Source organism: Lygodium microphyllum, chromosome 16, assembly GCF_053477565.2.
Source record: "Lygodium microphyllum isolate KBCC chromosome 16, Lygodium_microphyllum_v1.1.10, whole genome shotgun sequence".
NCBI classification, from domain to species: Eukaryota; Viridiplantae; Streptophyta; class Polypodiopsida; order Schizaeales; family Lygodiaceae; genus Lygodium; species Lygodium microphyllum.
The window spans coordinates 112,275,468-112,294,599 of NC_141150.1; positions in this window are offsets into that span (position 1 = coordinate 112,275,468).

Sequence of the window (19,132 nt, forward strand, 5' to 3'; positions counted from 1 at the left end):
ACGTTAGCTACCTTGCTTCAAAGGGATCATATGAACAGCTAGGTTGGGAGGAATGCCTCTAAGCTCATCATAACTCCAAGAAAAGATATCATGGGATTCTTGAATCAAGGACACATAGTTTTTCCTTTCTATTGAACTGAGCATGGACCCTAATTTAATTGGCCATGAATCATTCATCGTACCTAGGTCAAGCTCAATTACATCTGCATCCCTTATTCTCTTTGGCTCATTCAAATTCACTTGATAGATACCTCTGTAGTGGACCTCTCATTGGATTCGTCACTTGATGACATCTCACTAGTAGATGGAGCATCTAGCATATCCAACTCCGATGAAGATAAAGGAACTCTCTCACTCTGAGAAGGATCTACTACTACATTTCTAGCACCTCCGCCAAATGTCAATCATCCAATGGATATATCAAACCATCAGTCTGATTTTAAGATCCATGGCTTCCCCAGCAAGACTTAATAGCTAGGTTGCCCTGCTGCAAACCTAATGACCCTAAAGTATAGAATGCATTTTACATTTGCAATGGTCACATGGACTTTAGTAATGCAACCTTTGGGTTGTCTTAAATTGTCATCAGCCATTTGGAGGATCATGGAGGCATCTTTTCTTATTTCTAATCCCAGTCTCTCCATCAATTCCAAACTCATATGTAACGTGCCCGCCCCTCAAATCGCAGGACACGTCTTAGCAGCCCATCGAGAGATCAATCTAGAAGATGCCACCCGACACTCCCAAGGAATGACACGGGGTTTGCCAACTAAGGTCTCTCGAGTCTGCCCCGCAACGGAACTTATCCATCCGTTCCCACTAGGATCGACTTGAAGTCCGGGTTCCTAGCATTCGAGTCTTCCTAATAGTCTTCTAGCGTCGGTCTACAGCCGCTCCACTTTGCATAGATACAACTGGACCAAAGCAGACTCATACCACACTTGGTTCAAAGAGAATGGGAAACGAAAGGGATGCATCGCTCGACCTCTCTGCCCGTAGGGCATAGTCCCATTCCGGTCCCCTAAAACGGTAAGAATTAGGATTCTAACCAACATTGTCTAAGGTCATCGTCCGTCCTTCCCTAACATTCCTCATTAACATTTCCTTTTGAGGAAAGCTCTCGGCTAACCGAGACCACCCTTTCGTAGGATAGACCCATTGGTCACATCCACCACGCTTCCCTCGGGGGTTGTTTTAGTTATCTAATTACCTACCACGTTATGTTTGACACATAAAATCAGCTTCCTTAATTAATCCATTAGTCATAGGTTCCTTTACGTAATTTAGGACACTGACACGAAGACAAGATAAAACAAACACTTCCTTAACTTATCTTAAGATTAATGTTTACCTCCTGCCCATACAGGAGAATTAAGTGTTCCTTTCTGCCTCCCAGAAAAATCCTTTCGTCTCCCGGCAATAAAACCCGAAGGTTTATCCTCCCAAGATTCTGCCTTGTAACTAGTATCAAGGCCTCGAGATCCCATCTCGAGTCACGTAGAACACTTGTGTAGGGCCCGGAGGCATTGGGATTTACGGCCAAAGTCCCCACTGGCACCCAAGCGTCCTCCTACACCAAATAATTTCCACGGAGAGACCTCTCGCGATGGGTTCGGTCCACATTCCCGGTGCGGATTCACACCCCCCTTGGTTAGGGTTTGGCGGTTTGCGGGAGGTAGCTAGAGCCATCCTTCCTTAATTATTCCTTTAGGGAATCAATCACAGCTGAAGCACCTAGCTTACAAACAATTACTAAGGAAAACATCCCTTTCATTTCCAATCAAGAAAATATCATTTTCTATATCAAGCAATCACTTTGCTTATAAACCACTTGTCCTTAGTAGGATCTTCTCTTACCAAGGCAACCAGCCAAATTCACTTAGAAATATCCTTTTCAAGATAACCAAGCATAAGCCTTGATCAACATTCCATTTAGAGTCAGCTTACTAGCCTAGCTTAAACTAGGAGGGTATCGACTTCCAATAATCCAAGACAAGATCATTAAGAACAACTCATAGCACGTGTGTTTAATCACTCAACTTCTTTTGAATCTCTCTTTCCCTTGGTTTCATCCTAGGGTTCCAAGTTATGAACCTTCGATTCTTTGCATGTCTTTTAACATACTTGGTAGTCTTTAAAACACAATATATTGCAAGACTTGTCATACATTCTTTCCATCCTCTCTTAGTGCGATGCTATGAAAAATTTTCTAATCAAACTTATTTCGCATGCATATGGTGCGTTTAATATATTAGTACAGCCTAAACAATCTTTAACTCTCTTCATATCTGGCAATGAGTACTTGTTCCTAAAGTGCAGGGTCTCATGTGACTTGAGTATATAAAAGTTTAAACTCAATTCACTTATCACTTCTATGCTCTGACATAGGTAAAAGATAATCATATAATGCATAAAAATCTTTCCTTGTAAGCAGTCCATGAAAGTCTAGGAACCTGTTAGTATTCTAAATGCAATTTTATCCTAATATTTCATGCGGTCTCTAAACATAAACATTGGCTATCATAGGATAAGACAACCTAATTGTGGTATGCAAGATCAAGACCTATCTTCTGCGTGGAATGCAAGATAGACGACAAGTTCTCTATGCTTCTGTGCAGTCGCATCCTATGAATGGAAACTAACATTTCATGTATTTATTTTAATCACGAAAGTAAACCATAAATTATAGTTAACAAATCATGCACTAAACTAAGTGAAAGTCTATCATTTTATGTGACATATTATGAAAACCTTATCATTTCATGTGGAATGAAATCAATAGTTCTTCCCTAGGCCAAGGAGAACTTGGTTCCACGAGACGAGGTCTAGAATTGTGCTAATTCTCGCATTGGCTATACCCGGTGCTCCATTAATGGCCGCAATTCCAACGGCTCCATTTGCACCATGAATTCCATCTGTACTTGTCCCTTGAGCAACTATGGTAGCTCCCGCGGTCTTCACTCCTTCGCGACGCTTGGGGGCCATGGTAAGTAGCTAGCCAAAAATTGCGGATGTGATATCAAGTGGGTAAGGTGATGATGATAGTCAAGAGGGAGGATAACAAAATCTAACTCTATCCCTATCCCTTATCTCTCTCTTTCTGACTATCAATTCACTCTCCCTACCTCTCACCTTCTCCCTTTATTTCTGCCTATTTGTTTTTCTTAATCTTTCTCTCTCAACCTATATTCTCTCTATTCATCTCCCCTAGATTCTCCTCCTCTTCACTCTCTCCCCTCTTCTTCTCCTTCTCTTCCTTCTCCTTCTCCTTCTACCCTTCTCTCTTCCCTCTTCTTCTCTCCCTTCTCTCTCTCCCTTCTTCTTCCCTTCTCTTCCTTCTCTTCTCCTCCTCTTCTCTCTCTTCTCTCTCACCCTTCTTCTTCTCCTTCTCTCCTTATCCTTCTCTCACTCTTCTTCCCTTCTCTTCCTTCCCTTCTCCTCCTCTTCTCTCTCTTCTCTCTCACCCTTCTTCTTCTCCTTCTTTCCTTCTCCTTCTCTCACTCTTCTTCCCTTCTCTTCCTTCTCTTCTCTCTCTTCTCTCTCTCCCTTCCTCCTTCTCTTCCTTCTCTTTTCCTCCCCTTCTCTCTCTTCTCTCTCCTTTCCTCTTCCCTTCTCTTCCTTCTCTTCTCCTCCTACCCTTCTCTCTCTTCTCTCTCTCCCTTCCTCCTTCTCTTACTTCTCTTTTCCTCCCCTTCTCTCTCTTCTCTCTCTCGCCCTTTCTCTTCCCTTCTCTTCCTTCTCTTCTCCTCCTACCCTTGTCTCTCTTCTCTCTCACCCTTCTTCTTCTCCTTCTCTCCCTTCTCTTCTCTCTCTCCACGATCGCAGGTGGGTGGGCTGCTGTTTTTTGGAAATCAGGGGGGAAGGAGTGCGCGTTGCAGAAATGGGGGAGGGGGGGCCGCTGTTATCATCTGCAGGGGGTGCACACTACTACGTCAACGGAGAGGGGCCAAACCACCAACGGAGGGGGGGGATTCGTTTGCCCACGAGAGAAGGGCGCAGAGCCTAACAGTGAGGAGGGAGGTGAGGGGGAAGCTTCTGTCGCTCTCTGGCGAGCCCCCATAGGGTTTTATGGAGGTGGTGTGGGGGGGGAAGGCGATGCCCACCCGCCACTTGGGGGGCTGCATGCCCCCCCAGTGCTTACTATTTCCTCTCTCTCTCTCTCTCCCCGCCATGCAGTCAGCAGGGGGAGAGAGAGGGGGTAAAAAAATTTGAAAATTTTCTAGGGGGGGCCTATGGGGAGCGCGGGACATTACATCATAATGTTGATGGAGGATCTTGTGTCCACAATAGCATGGTGCACTAATATTCCATCAACATATGCCGCTACCCTTAGGCAATGCTTTTCAGCATACTCAAATTAGTCATCTCCTACTCGCACTATTCCCAAGGGCTCAATGATATACCCAGTGTGTAGAATCTTCTTAAATTTCTTGCACACTCTTGAAGACAACTTAATCAACTGTAGAAGATTTACATCTGGCTTAACTTCACAAAGAGAAATCGCTAAATCAAATTCATGATAGCTAGTAAGAGCTCACTTTTCTTGCCAGACCATTCTCTCTTTTGGTCTTTGAATCGGCCTTGGTGCTTCTTTCTTGGCTCCTGCCATCTTATTTGGTGACTCCTTATCCTTGTTGGGGTCAGCTTTACCATCTATGTTCTTGAGAGTTCCGCCTTCCATATTGGGATTAAGGACTTGTGTCCCCTTATTATCTTGCTTGGGATTTCCCTCAATAGGTTTTGCCTTGGCTTTGTCGACCTCTTTACCCTTTTGACTTCTCGTAATAACCCCTAGATTAGAAGTTTCAGTGCCATTGATACAAATAGCTTCTATAAGGCTAACTCCATTACCACTAGGTAGCTCCTCTACAATAACTTTCCCTCTTTGTAATATTTGATTCGGTCCTTCATCATGGTGGAGATTATTCCCTTGTGCTTGATGATTAATTGGACTTGGCTGTTTACTTCCTTATCAGGGAGAGCTAATCTTACTCCAATAGGTACTAGCTAAATAATCAGACTTTCCACATATCTCACATTTAACATTCAAAATTTTTTAAGGGAAATATTGTCAACCACACCACTTACATTTGAATCTTGAGGGGGCACCCTCTTTAGGGTGTTGAATCCCTATCAAATTTTGTTGCTTCTCAAGGAAATTGACATTGACGGCTACTTTTCTATATTATTTGCTAATCATATTAGTATAATGCTTCATCATATCCTTAACTTTGCCAAGGATGATTGAGGCACTTGACTCATAGCCATGATTGTCTACCTGTCATTCCATTGGCCAAATCACTTGATTAGAGATTGGCTATTGATTCATGGAACAATAATAGGATTTACCGTTGGGCTTACAACAGTCGGTGGAGCCACGTGACTAGTCATAGGCATGGTTACACTAGGAGGAGTTGGAAACATGGGCACATTTGGAATTATGCTTCCTCTCCCATTAGGAGGACTCATTGGCATCCCTTGACCTCCATTCATCAGTGCTAAAGCATTTTCAAACCCTAAACTCGAATTCCAGTTTGACCTAGAGGCATAAGCCGCTTGTAATCGCGATTCTACCTCTTCTGCTCATGTGAAAGCCGCATCAATGTTGGTAAGAGCAACACTGCTCAACTGCACTTGAATGTTAAAGTCTAGCCCATTCAAAAAATATTGCAACTAAGTAGCAGGTGGAATAGGAATATAGGTTTGCAACTTATGGAATACCTCCTTCAATTTCTTGGCATACCATGGACATTCTCGTAAGGTTCTTGATGTGTAACATTAAGGGCATGTAACCAATATTGATTTCCCCTTTCAGGGGCAAACTCTCCTCGAAAGGCTGCAAAGAATAAATAGATTGTAGTTATGGTTCCAGCCTCTAGGCTATGATACCACACTGTAGCTCTTGTCCTTTCAAAGTCATGTTGAAGAACATCATTAAGTGTCTTTCATCTTGAATTTCACAATTAAACATTAACTTTTGGAATCTATTGATGTGAAGTTCCACATCTTTCTTTGCTAACCCATTAAAAGGGGTAGAAAAAACCATAAGTTTGGCAAATTCACCATTCCAGTAGGAATTACAATGGGTTGTGCTGTGATGGTAACAATTGAGTTCGCTAAAGGAGTTTGAATAACCAGAACTATCACTCTACTGAAAGTGGACGGATTGATTGAAAGGGGGGAAGTATTAGAGCTTCCTCACCCTAATGGACTATGTGTTGAGCTAGGGTTACTAAGACCCCACCCTTATAAGGATATTGGACCACTCCTTTGTAGAGAATATCTTCTATTTATTTCAGCCAGTCGTCTAGCTCATTCAACTCTTTCTTGATTTTGAAGCTCAGCTTGACGGTCTTCTGAGTCTATCTCACTGATTTTTGACATACTAATGAATTTGTCCCTATTGATCGAGATTTGAAAACCGCCACTTATCAGCAGCTCCCAGCAAATGCACAACCTATTGGGACCTAAAATGGACCTGACACTAGCTCTAACTACTAGTTGGGCCTCTCTATACTCAAAGAACACACCCTCTTAGCCTCACAGCTAGGAGCATCTAAGGGACACACTACCCTAACTTTTATAATAAATTTTACATTTGTTTTGGATTGTAGTCCAACAGCTGAGCCTTCCCCACACTCCTTAGAGGGAGTTCCCACAGATATATAATTGGTGTAAAAATACCTTGTAAGAACAAACAGAAGGAGGCACCCCTCGACTGAATGCTGTGGCCCACTATGGCTCTCCTACATACCTCAGGATTTGCCCCTCGATGCATTGCTAACACAAATAACATGGACGTCATAAACTCCACTCTTGTTTTAATCCATTTCAGGAGATAAGATATTTTCTCACTTAACAATTACCCAAGGAACCCAATCGTCTAAACCTACAACTTAGGTATCTCACAACTCAGTGTAGGTCATATGCATAAGAAAACAATTGCAATATATCTAGGAATTACACCATGTGATATGCACAATGCAATTGTGAATGGCCATAGTGCTTAAACATTTTATGTTTTAAAAATCAACATTGTGTAGTGCAAATACATTTCTTTCAATGATTTCAACCTACTGTGGGAGCTTTCACTCAACCGCCAAGACCCACAGACCGCTTATTGTTTCAAGTGTTTCAAGTAAGCTCTAATGGCTATCTCTCACCTAGCCGACGTGCCATCAATCCTACGAGTGTAGTAAGCTTACTTTGATGTCAATATGAGTTGCCTTCTCTCTTGCATACACCGGTAGCTCCATGATCCTAGATACTAGCTCAAGCATCCTCAAGCCTCCTCCATCTCCAAGCTCCATCCACCATAGCCGCGCGTGCAAGAGAAGAGAAGAGGAGAGAAGAGAAGAGAAGAGAAGAGAAGAGAAGAGAAGAGAAGAGAAGAGAAGAGAAGAGAAGAGGAGATGGTGAAGAGCTTCACCCTCTTGATCCCTTACTCTCACACACTCACTCTTCACACTCTCACACTCCCTCTCTCAAGAGCACACACAAGCAAGGAGAGGAGAAGAAGATAAGAGCTCTTGTTAGCCACACACCAAAGAATGAGCTTCCATTCACTTTTTGAACTTTATATACAAAACCCTAAATTTCCATGGGCACCTATCCCTTTCTTTTACATGACCGGCCATTGTGGCAAGGTCCTTTATCTATTTCCCACTTCTAGCCTTATGCCTCTAGCCTACACCTGTTTAATACTTTACAATTGGCACAGGAGGGAGCCTGGAGCTCTTTTACATGAACTTTTGGAGTTTTTTGAGGTGCCTTTCATTTAAAATTATGATTTTGGCCCTAGCTTAGCTTTAGAGGCTGCATGTGTGTCTTTGCTCTTTTTCCATCTTCTTCTCACTTTTTCATTCATTCTTCCACCTTCTTGACTTGGGGTTAACATTACCCCCCTCCAAGATGGGTGCCAGTCCCATGGCACTCTTGGCTGCTGTTGGGGTTTAAGAGGCAGTTGACGAAGTAATCGTGTAAGGGTAGGGCCACATGTAAAATTGGGTGCTCATGGAAGCTTGATAACAAGGTTGGTTGGAGAAGCCAAATGGATAGCAAGTGGTTGAAGGGGACCTCCGAAGTCGGTGGTTTGTCGTCTTTGTGATGCTTGGAAGAAAAAGGTGCAGTGCTCTACCTAGGGGGGGTGTCGACCTTGTTGTGTAGTGTATTGTGCTCGTGCTGGTGGAATGGGGAGTTGGGTCTAACCACAGGCTAGCCTGGGTGATGTCCCACACTTGAGAACCCCATTCGTGCAAGGGAGGTGCAGTGCAAGTAGCTTAGGGTGACAGGTCTAACCATAGGCAAGTGGTACCCCCCTAGGTATGTCTTGTCCTTGATGTGCCCTAAGCGTGAAGTGGGGGAGCAAAAAGGGTGAGGGGGTTAGGAGCAGGGCCAGTCGACCGAAGCCACCGGGCATGCCTAACGTGAGGACCCTTAGATGCAGTGATTGTGCTTCATGTGGTGCTAAGTGCTTCTGTAAAGTGAGTTGTTTTGTCCATTCCATGCATAATATTCCTCTTGCTCTTCCTTGGATGCTTGTTCGTTTTCTTTTTTTTTTTCTTTTTTTTGGAATAGTATTACACTAGTAGAACGATAAGCTGTGCCTAATTTTCCTCGTCCGATTTAGGCGGAGAAGGGGGTCGGATGGATTTGCTAAAAAATTGATGGCTTTGCATGTATCCTTTGAGATTCATGCGGACGTGGAGGGAGGTGGTGGAGAGGAAAGGATGGTTGCATCTAGTGAACTAGGTGTCATTCATATCCTCTAGGAGAGCTAGGCAAAAGGAGGGGAGAAGGCTAGCCACTTCTATCCTAGTCGGTTGCCAGTCGCGATCATCTCCTCCATCACCTTGAGCGGTAGGACCCTTCGTAGGCTGTTGGACATGAGGAAGCTGAAGGTGAATGGGTCTTTTTCTCTTTCCTGCTGCTTCCAAATCACCAGATCTACGTGGAATCCAATAGGGAGGTAATCGGGGCACAGTGGGAGGGGTGTGGATGGCTGCATGATTGGTTTGGATTTTAGTTGCTTCCTGGTTTCTTCAACTAACATTCTCCGTCTCTCCCTTAGTGCGGCTTGTCTCTTCGAGTATGGATCAACCTGTTGCTGTTCTTGGACACGTGGCGAGGGGGGTTGTGGGATCACCTCTTCTCTGAATATCCCCATAACAAATTCAAGCTCAGCGTCCTCCCCCTACCGGTCTTCTTGTTGTGCTCCTTCTTCAAAGCCCATTGCGTCCATTTCCTAGGGGGTTAGGACGGCCAGTAGCAGGTATTTCCATTGCTCTTCTAGGCTCAGCCTAACCTTTGTAGGTTGGGGTGGCATCTGCAGCCCTGCATGCAGGGCTCTGCATGCGACGCTCAGTTTTTTCTACACCACCTCCAATGATTCCTTTCCCTCTAGGCAGTTCATGTCTAGTAGTGTGTTAATGAAGGCCTTTTGCTAGGCACTGAAGGCTCTCTAGGCGGCTTTTGCTTTACTCTCTGCGAGGATTTTTTCTTTCTCCACCAAAGCGAGGCGTTGTGCTAGTGTCTTCACCCTTTTTTCATTCTCCGCTGCCCATTCCTTTGCTCTCTTGTTCATTTCTTCTTTGCTTTCGCCCTGCTTTTGTACTAGGGTTACGAGCTTCTGCTCTTGGGATTTGAGTTTCTTGCTCATGTTCTCTTGCTCTTTCCTTCCCAAGTGTAGCTGATCGGTCATAGACTCGATCTCCTTTTGTTGTTGCTCCCTCTCCTGCTTTCTCTCCTCTTCTTTGGCATTCAATTCCTCCATCATGTGCTCAATGTTGGCAGTTTTCGCCTCCAATTCTCCATGTTGCATCAGGAGGAGCTTATACTCTCTCTGCATCTGCACTAATTCTTGATTCTCATCATCGAGATGCTGCTTGTAGCTCTTCTCCATGTCCTCCTTGGCCTTTAATTCGTGTTTGAGGTCAAAGATCTCTCGTTGCTTCATGGCTATTGTGCGGGTTTTTTCAAGCTGGAAAGCAGTTACCGACTCCTTTTCCACCACCAACTCAGCCCCACAGCCATCTTCTTTTCCTCCTTAGCCTTCTCCAATTGGGAGAGCAACTCAGCGACGTACTCACCGTAATTGGCTAGTGGTGTCACTGTTATGTGGATTGGGGTGGTCTAGGCTTCCACTCTTTGATTGTAACAACTCCAAAATACGTAATTCGCATACGAAAGCCCTCATGGGGATAATAACATCTGGTTTGGATAATCGAATTGGGATAATGACAATTTTTTTAAAGTTATTCCCCTTATCCCCCCAATCGACTGTCGAGCTAGAGGGGGAGGGGAATATGAGTGACTAAGCTCCTCGGTGGAGCTTGTAGGCGATAAGTAGCCATGGCCACTGCCACGCAAGGGAGGGAGGATCCCCCCTCCCCTTACCTATATAAATTGGGGAGGTGCAGGCAAAGAGAGGACAAAGGAACTACCACGTGAAGCCTAAAAGGGTGCCGCCACTCTGTTGCCGCTGAGCTGAGAGGGAGAGGGTGGTCGTGAGAGGACTGCTACACTAGGCCTGTGGGACAACAGCCTTGAGGGAGGGAACGGCCATCCTACTGGCCGTCGGAGGGAGGGGACGAGGAGCTGGGCTGCTGTGCAGCCAGAGGGAGTCATCGTTTAACTACCGTGAGGAGGGAGAGTAGACCGTTTTGTCGAGAGGAGGAGAGGCCCATCGTCGCACTGTGCCGCTGTCAAGGAGGAGCCGCCCTGCATTCGCCATCTGAGCCGCCGGTATCTGTGGCCCCCCCCAAAAAGGTTTTACTTTAGGCCCCTTTTTCCCCCTCAAATTTTCCCTAAGGGCTCCCTTGGGCCCCTTTTTCCCCCCGACTTTTGCCGTGAGGGATCCTCATAGGGACCCTTAAGTTTTTGTTCTACCCTAGCAATAATTCCCTCCTAAGGGCTCCCTAAGGACCCTCTTATACCCTTTTGTTTTACCCCCGTACAAAAAGAAAAGAGGGTGTTAAGGGTCTTTTGACACCTTCTTTCCCCATACAAAAGCCCTCATAAGGGGTTCTACACCTTTTATTCCCCTTTCTTGTGAGTCTTTAAAAGGCCATTAAGCCTTTCCCATGGCTTTAATGGGCCTTATTCGCGGAGGATTTTGAAACACCCCCTTCCTGGTTTTGAACCATTTCCGTGGTTTCTTCCCTCCTCCACAAGTATCCCTTCAAAGAGCTTCTACGAAAGGAAAGAACAGAAGACTCATAAAGGACAGTGGTATTTCAAAAAGGGAGCTTGCAAAGCTACATCCACGACGGAAAGGCTGCATTCGCGATGCCTCCTAAGAAAACCCAAGGTGCAACTGCAGGGGGATCGTCTCCTAGCATCCACGTGGACATCTCACCACAAGTCCAGGTTTTCCTTCCTAATTTTTATTTGGTATTATTATAATCGTGCGAGGATAATTGTTGGAAATAGGATGCATTTTTCATCTTAAATGCTTTAGAAAATTGATATGTATTTAGTCCATATTTACAAAAACGAAATTAAGATAGTGCACTCCGTTTAGGCATGGAAGTATAAAATTGCATGTCACATTATTAGCCCATATCTTCTTTGCAATAAGTCATCATGGGAAGTGCTAATAACCCATAGGGAATTGCAAGGTATGAAATGATTCTTACGTTGCATAACTCTAGTCAATTATCATTTTTCAACTGCATAATTACTAGTAAAAGGTTGCTTGTTTAGCGTGAATCTTGTTCGCAAGTTATAGGATGATTAGTTGGAATTAGGTTATAACCTAACCTATGCTTGATCTTAAATCGATAAGTTAGGGTTGAAAATCAATTTACGCGTAGACAATGAGTCATGTGTTTATGGAAATGATAGAGTAATTATCATCAAGAATTAAAAAAATTGGCATAAACCTAAATACCTAAACCCGTGGAGTACTCGTTTTAGAAAGAGTTAATTCAATTCCAAAGAACTCACCAGGATTTAATACGTGACCTAATCGCACGTATTGCTAAAACTGAAACTCATATACCCTAAATACTTGCCCACATTCATCGAATGTAGGGACAGCGTAACATACTTGAGAAGTGATCTAGAGTTTGTCCCTAAGAATCTTTCGCTAAAAAGATGGAATTTGGAACCCTAGGACTCACAACGTCAGCCTAATGTAATCAGGAACAGATTGTTTTTGACTCCAATTGATGAGTAGAATAGTCCCATAGTTCGATGCGACACTTGTGCAACAAGTGCAGAGTCGTATGATCTTGTGATTGGATCACAAGGGAATGACCAATTCTCGGAATGAGGTTGGCAGATCCTTACGCAAGTTATCTTGCAAGAGGATGAATAATCATCCTAATATAGTATCTTTCTTGAGTAAAGATAATTGCTTGGAAGCAAAAAACCAGCCGATAAATTGGAATAATCTATGAACTTAAGGTTTTGACCAAGTCGGGTTAATAGGGTACGCCCTAACCCAAGATATAGGGAATCTTGCCAAATCGCAATTGATCCCGGATCGAGTGCTGGATGCATTCGGGAAGAAGGATTCACTCCTTAGCAGTTGGCCAATAATAACGACCAATGGAAATTTTTGTGCTTGTTACAGATTTAAGAGCACTGTTTTGCTTTGTTTGATCAATGAATTAAAGGATAAATGAATATCTAATGCTTTAGTTTGAAGGCCTGAAGGGAGAGGCAGTTTCAGTTACCCCCGACTGCCTACTTGGCCCTAAACAAGGGGGTTGTTAACCGTGCCGAGAAGGTGGACCGAACCCGCCGCGAGAGGTCTCTCTGTTAAGTGCTACTTGGAGCAGGATGATGCTTGGGTGCTAGGGGGGGTTCTAGCCATAAATCCCTCGCCTTCCGAGCCCTGCACAAGAGGCTAACGTGACTCGAGATTGGATCTCGAGGCCCGCATACTAGTCTACGGGTAGAATCTTGGATTAGTAATCCCTGTGGATTGCTGGATAGCCTTCGGGCGGATTGTGGATAAGCCTACGGGCTGGACTTTATGTATTTCAAAGTTAAATATGATAACCTGTTAACAAGAAACGTATTTGACATTGTTTTCCTATGTCAAGTGATATGATTATGTGAAGGAACCAGTGCCTAATAGGTTAATTAAGGAAGCTGATTGTTGATACATGTCCAAATAAATGTGTTAGGTAATTAAACAACTAAAACAACTTGAGGAAAGTGCGGTGGATGTGGCCATAGGCCCGTCTTATGGATGGGTGGTCCCAATTGGCTAGGAACTTTTCTCAAATCACGATGGACAGCCAAAAGATCGTCAAAGAATAGAACAACAAAAGCATTGACCTATAGTTAAAATTGATTCCAATTTACGTTGTTTTAGGGGAACGAAATGGGACTGTGCCTTATGGCAGAGAGGTTGAGCTTTGCATCCCTCTCGTTTCCCATTCTCCTTGAACCAAGTGTAGCGTGAATCCGCTTCGGACCTGGTGTTTCTGTGTAAAGTGGTTCGCTTGGGTTCGACGCTAGTTGCCATTAGGAAATGACCAATAAGAAAAAACCCTAATTCAGGTCGGTCCTAAATGGAAACGGTCGGAATACTTTCGCTACGTGGTAGACATGGAAAGCCCTAGATTGCAAACCCCGTAACATTCCATGGGAGTGCGGGGCGGAGCTTTCTAGACATCCTTTCCGATGGGCTGCTAAGACGTGTCCTGAAGATAACAGGTGGATACGTTACATTGATGCTTCTGGTCCTGTCTCGACTCAGTATCTGTGGCTAGTCTCTTTTGCCCCATGGCCGTAGTCTTCGTGCTCTTTCCATGGGCCATTTATTTATTGATAAAATATTTCATCCAGGACACGAAGTTGGAGACCTCTACACTAGTGGGGATGCTTGGGGTGAGGGTGGTTGGTTCAGCGGGGGGCACCATGAGGGTGGGGATAGGATGGAGAGGAGCCTTGCCTTTGCCTTCAAGGATAGCGGGCAGTGTGACTTCTGGTACCTACATGCTAGAACTAGGCCCTTCTTTCCTCAGCGGGCTCCAGGCTCCCAGATCATTGGCCCTGCTCTGCTACTCAATGGACCATCGTGTGGATTCGGCCAAGTCCTCCTTCTCCTTCCTTCTTGGTTCCTCTTCTTCCTCAGCAGCTCTTCTTTGCCTTTCTTCTTCAGTTTTCATGTACTCTTCCTCCAGTTTCTCTTTTTCTTCCTATTCTTTTCTTTTCCTCTTCTTGATCTCCTATTTTGACACCCTTTTAGCCTCGTTGACCTCTTCCTTTGCTTTTTCTTCTTCCTGTTTCTTCTTCTTCTCCCTCTCCTCGGCCTCCTTGAGGGATTCTCTTTTTGTCTTTTCCAAATCCTCTTTCTCCTTCTTGCGGCATTCATCCGGCTTCTTTTTCTTTTGTGCAGTCTTCTTCTTGGGTTTCTTGGCCTGCTTTTTGCCCGATTGTTCTTCTTGTTCCTACCCTTCCTTATCAGTCTCAGTCTTGTCGCTGGACCTCTCTTGGTCCTGGTGAGGGGGTGACCCGCCAGGCGTTTCTCCTTTCCCTTCTTCTGCATCTTGTGTCTCCTTCACTGCCTCCTGGGATGAGTGTAGTCAAAATGCTTCCGTAGGCAATAAATGAGGCCTTGGACGAGGCCTTCTTTCTTTCTGTGGCCTTGGAAGCTGGGGACTCCCCTCTTGCTGGTGTGCTTCCTAAAGCTAGTGCTTTAGCGGCCTGGTCGATGGTTTTGCATACATAACCGTTCCAGTCGACTTCATGCAAGGTGTGAGCCGCTACGTTTTCCAGCACCACAAGCATGCTGATTCAATGCATTAAGGCATTGTAGCAATGGCTGGAGAAGAGTGCATGTACTAGCTTCGCTTGCAGTCTGGCTTCTGCATTAGGAATGTCCTGTATGCTAATGCCGTCATTAGTTAGCACATCCTCCTTTTTCATTTTCAGCATGGCATACATCATCCCTCTTCTGCTTCTTCTCTATCTTTGGCTCCAGTCCCAATGCCTTCTCCACCAAGGTTGGGTTTAAGTGAACATGTACCTGTTTAGTATTTCCTCCCCTTCCTACCGTGATGGTGTTACACTCATTGTGAGGGTCGTAAGTCTTGAGAAACTCCACACACTTCGTGTGGTCAGGTTCTTGCACAAATTTCTTGAGGTAATTGGTGAGGTTGCATTGTTCGATGACTCTCTTGGCCGCTTCCTCCTTGGCCACCACACCCTCTACGTTGTGAATGGTTCGGAACTTAAGGTGGTTGTAGGCGTGGGTTTCAAGAGTGATGCGGTATTGCGCTCTTTCCTCCTCCGTGAATAAAAGTCGATGGGCACAGTCTTGCTGCGACATCTTTTGTTTCCTATCATAATCCCAAATTTCCATTAGTGCTTCCAAATTAACAATTTGCAAGAAAAGTCATAGTTAAAAAGAATGAAAGCATTAAAATCCCATCCAATGTAGAATCTTCCCTTCCTACTTTAACTTTTTGCCCTTTATTTCAAAGTTCTCTTGCCATTTTCCTACCTCGCTTGTTGTTTACGTGTTTATGCATTTTGCTTGATTTTCCTTGGTTTTAATTTGATTCACCTCACCTCTCTCCCCTCCCAGCTTGAGAAGAATCCTTCATAGGATTGAAGGTTTTGGAGGTCGAGGATATTCTGCAATGGGCTTAGGAGTTACCGACATAGGAACCAAGTGTAGAAATCGGGGTTGTACTGTAATTGAGCTTCGCAGTCTAGATCAAAAGGTTGAGTGCCCACGTGTGTAATGTAAGTAAGAACATCTGTTAGAATGTCACTGGAGGCCACGTGGCTAGCAATATGTAGCTCTTCCTCAGTTAGTAGGTGATCGAGGTAAGGGTGTCCCTTGATGTGCTCTTCTAGGGGGCGGCCTTGAAGAGTGGTTAACACTCTATATGAGGTTGGCGCGACATAAGTGGGGTCATACTCTGCTGTTTTGATTGCCCAGCACTGCTCAACATTTGTCATGACTCGCCACCCTTCTACTTCCCATTGCAACCTAAGAGTGCACCACTGCCTCAAGAATGGGGATTCAGTCTCAGCAAGTTTGGATAATTCTGTAATTTCTTGGTCAGTGATGGTAGAAATGGTTCGCTGATCATATGACATGATGAGGTACTGTTTGAGGGCTTGCTCTTTAGAGATCTTGCTGTTGAGCAATACAGCAGTAGAGTTAGCTGCTTTTGCGAAGGCAAGTTCAAATATCTCCCAAGAACAAAGCATTGTATGAACTTCGGTTGCAAAAGGCTTGGGCAACAAGCCTAAGTCCAAGCTGTCGTAGCTCAGAGCTAGCTCTCTGAAAGTGGCATTGAGCCGTCTAATGCAATCAACCACGTTATCCCTCGTATCTTCGGCTAGATCTGAGGTCAGTGTCAAAAATGATTTCTGCTCATAGGAGGGTTTACAATGTGCTGGTGGTTGGGGTTTGATAGCACTAGAGCCTTTGACAATGAATAGTTGTGGTTGCGGGTGTTCTTGAGGCTATGGTTGGACTTCTTGGCTTAGGGCTGGGGAAGTAGCAGCTACTTCTGATGGACTTTTGCCTTCAGAATGGATTATTGTAGTCAGATGGGCTCTAGCAGGTGATGGCTCAGGTGACGATGTCTGTCGTTTGGGCCGATAGGCTTGTTTGACTCTCTTAGGTATGTGTCTGGACGAGATTGATGGATGTGGGCCTGGGGAGCACTGCGGTTTATGGTTTTGAGGTTCTATGGGGCTTGGGGTGATCAAGCTTGGGGGCGGCGTACGAGTGGTGCACTTGGCCGTGTGGGCTTTAGGGATCCATATCCAAGCATTCCCCTCATAGTAGCCTTGAGTGTGCAAGAGGGCTTTAGGAACCCATGTTCACTTCATCATGCGCCGATTTCTGTAACTGCGCTTTGGTCTCCTAGGTTTACAGCTTCGGGTCTGATGAGGTTGTGTGCATCGATTCCTAGGTGGTGGTTACGGATGTCTAAGCCTCCATTGAAACCTAGGCTGTTGGGCCTAAGCTTTTGCTACCATGAGCAGCGGTTCTTGAGAGGTGGTGGGTGGTGACCAAGCACTACCCTTCTCCTTAGATTTGGCTACTAATAGTTCTACCGGTGGTCATGCAGACTGGGGTGAGGTTGCACAGCCCTTGCTGAAAGCTGTAACAATGCGGATGTTGCCTATGGCGAGGTGAATGTGCTACAACTCATAATCAACATTGCAACGAGTTTGCTTTTTGAAGGTTTGCCCTAGCAGCATCTCCGTGCCTACATCTTTGGCGTCTAGCAGCACATAGAAGATCATTGGTACAGTCTCACACTCGACAGAAATGACGGCCCTGCACTTGCCAAGAGGTGCGTATGAGCAGCCCCCATATGGGTGTAATTTGGCATTAGTGGGTTGTAGTGGTGGTTTGCCAAGTTGGGCCCAATGATCGTGAGTCAAGACATTGAAGTCCGCTCCCTCGTCGATCAAGGCATTGAAGACACATGTTTGCTTGGCAGTGACTGTGATGTGTAGATACACAGCTCTACGGTTTCCTCATACTCATAATCGATTTCGGTGATGGTGGCTACTCGTACTTTGACAAGCGGTTCCAACATTGGTGGCTCATGTAAAGGATGTGTGGGAGGATATTACTTCTTGACGTGACTGCCATTGAAGAAGCCTAGTCCCTCACCGTGTAGAGTCTCTAGCTTGACGTTGCCCGTTCCACTGATTGCAAAGACTTTGAAAGGTCCAAGATCCCTAAACTTCATTTTTTTGCTTATGCCCCTTTACTGAGTATAGGAGCACTAAGTCACCCTGTTCGAAGTCGCGTTGCTTGACGTGCTTGTCAAACCAGCTCTTGCATCATGCCTTCTCACATATGAGTGCATGAGTGGCTAGAAGGTGAGTCTCCTCGAGTTCAACTAGGTGTTGCGTCCATGCCTCATTTCCTTCCCATCACTCTTGAAGTGTAATTCGCAGGCTAGGCATGAAGAATTCTATAGGGAAAATTGCTTCGGTTCTGTAGTTCAACCTAAAGGGGGTCTGGCCGACAACTGTTTTATAAGTTATGCGGTAAGCCCACAAGGCTGCCATCAGCTTGTTATCCCAGTCGCTGCGCGAGGCAGAGACCACCTTGGTTAGGACGCTGACAGGAATCTTATTTGTGGATTCTGACTGGCCGTCTGCTTGAGGGTAGTATGGAGAGGATTTTCGATGGATAATTAGGAAGGTGGATAGGAGATGCGCTATCACTTCATTGATGAAGTGTGTTTCCTGGTGACTGATTAGTTTGATGGGGTAGCCAAATCATGAGATCACCTACTCCCACAAGAACTTGGCAGTCGTTCGAGCATTGTTCTTACGTGGTGCTCTCACCTCTGCCCACTTCGTTAGGTAGTCTGTGGCCACAATGATGTATTTGGCCTGCGAATACTGTGCAGTGGGGCTGATGGGTCCTATGAAGTTGATTCCCCATTTTTTGAAGGGTTGTCGTGCAATGATTGGGGTCAACTCCATTTGATCCTTGCGAACCAGGACCTTCATCCGCTGACACTCGTCACAATACTTAACAAATCGTGCGGCATCATGGAACAGCATTGGCCACCATAGTTGAGACTGCAACACCTTGCGAGCCGTTGTGTCTCTGCTAAAGTGTCCACCAACAATTCCGGTGTGTGTCTTTGAGAGAAGGTTGTGCATCTCATGCTCACACATGCATCTGCGCAGCAATCCATCTTGCCCTAAGCGATACAACTGGCCTACTATCAATTGGTAGGGTTGAATTTTGAGAATGAGTCGCCTCAGCCTTGCCTTCTCTATCGGTCGTTCAAGCAGTCCTTGCTCAAGCACTTGGACTATGTCATCTACCCAATATGGCGTTAGGTCAGCCTTGAATAAATATCTCTTGCTGGAGAGGTTAAAGAGGTGGGCGTCTGGCAATTCATCGGTAATGCCTTCTCTAGCGGCTTCTCCTATGGGGATGCGCGATATATGATCAGCCAGGTAGTGCTGTTTTTCCTTCTGTACAACAATGGAGAAGTCAAACTCCAAAAGCAGAAGGAGCCACTGAGCTATGCATCCTGTAGCACAAGGTTTATTCACTAGATATAGCAAGGCTTGATGGTCCACAAAAAAGGTAAAGGGTGTAGTCAATAGATAATGCCGGAACTTCTTCATGGAAAACACCATGGCCAAGCCCTCTCTTTCTCTCTTC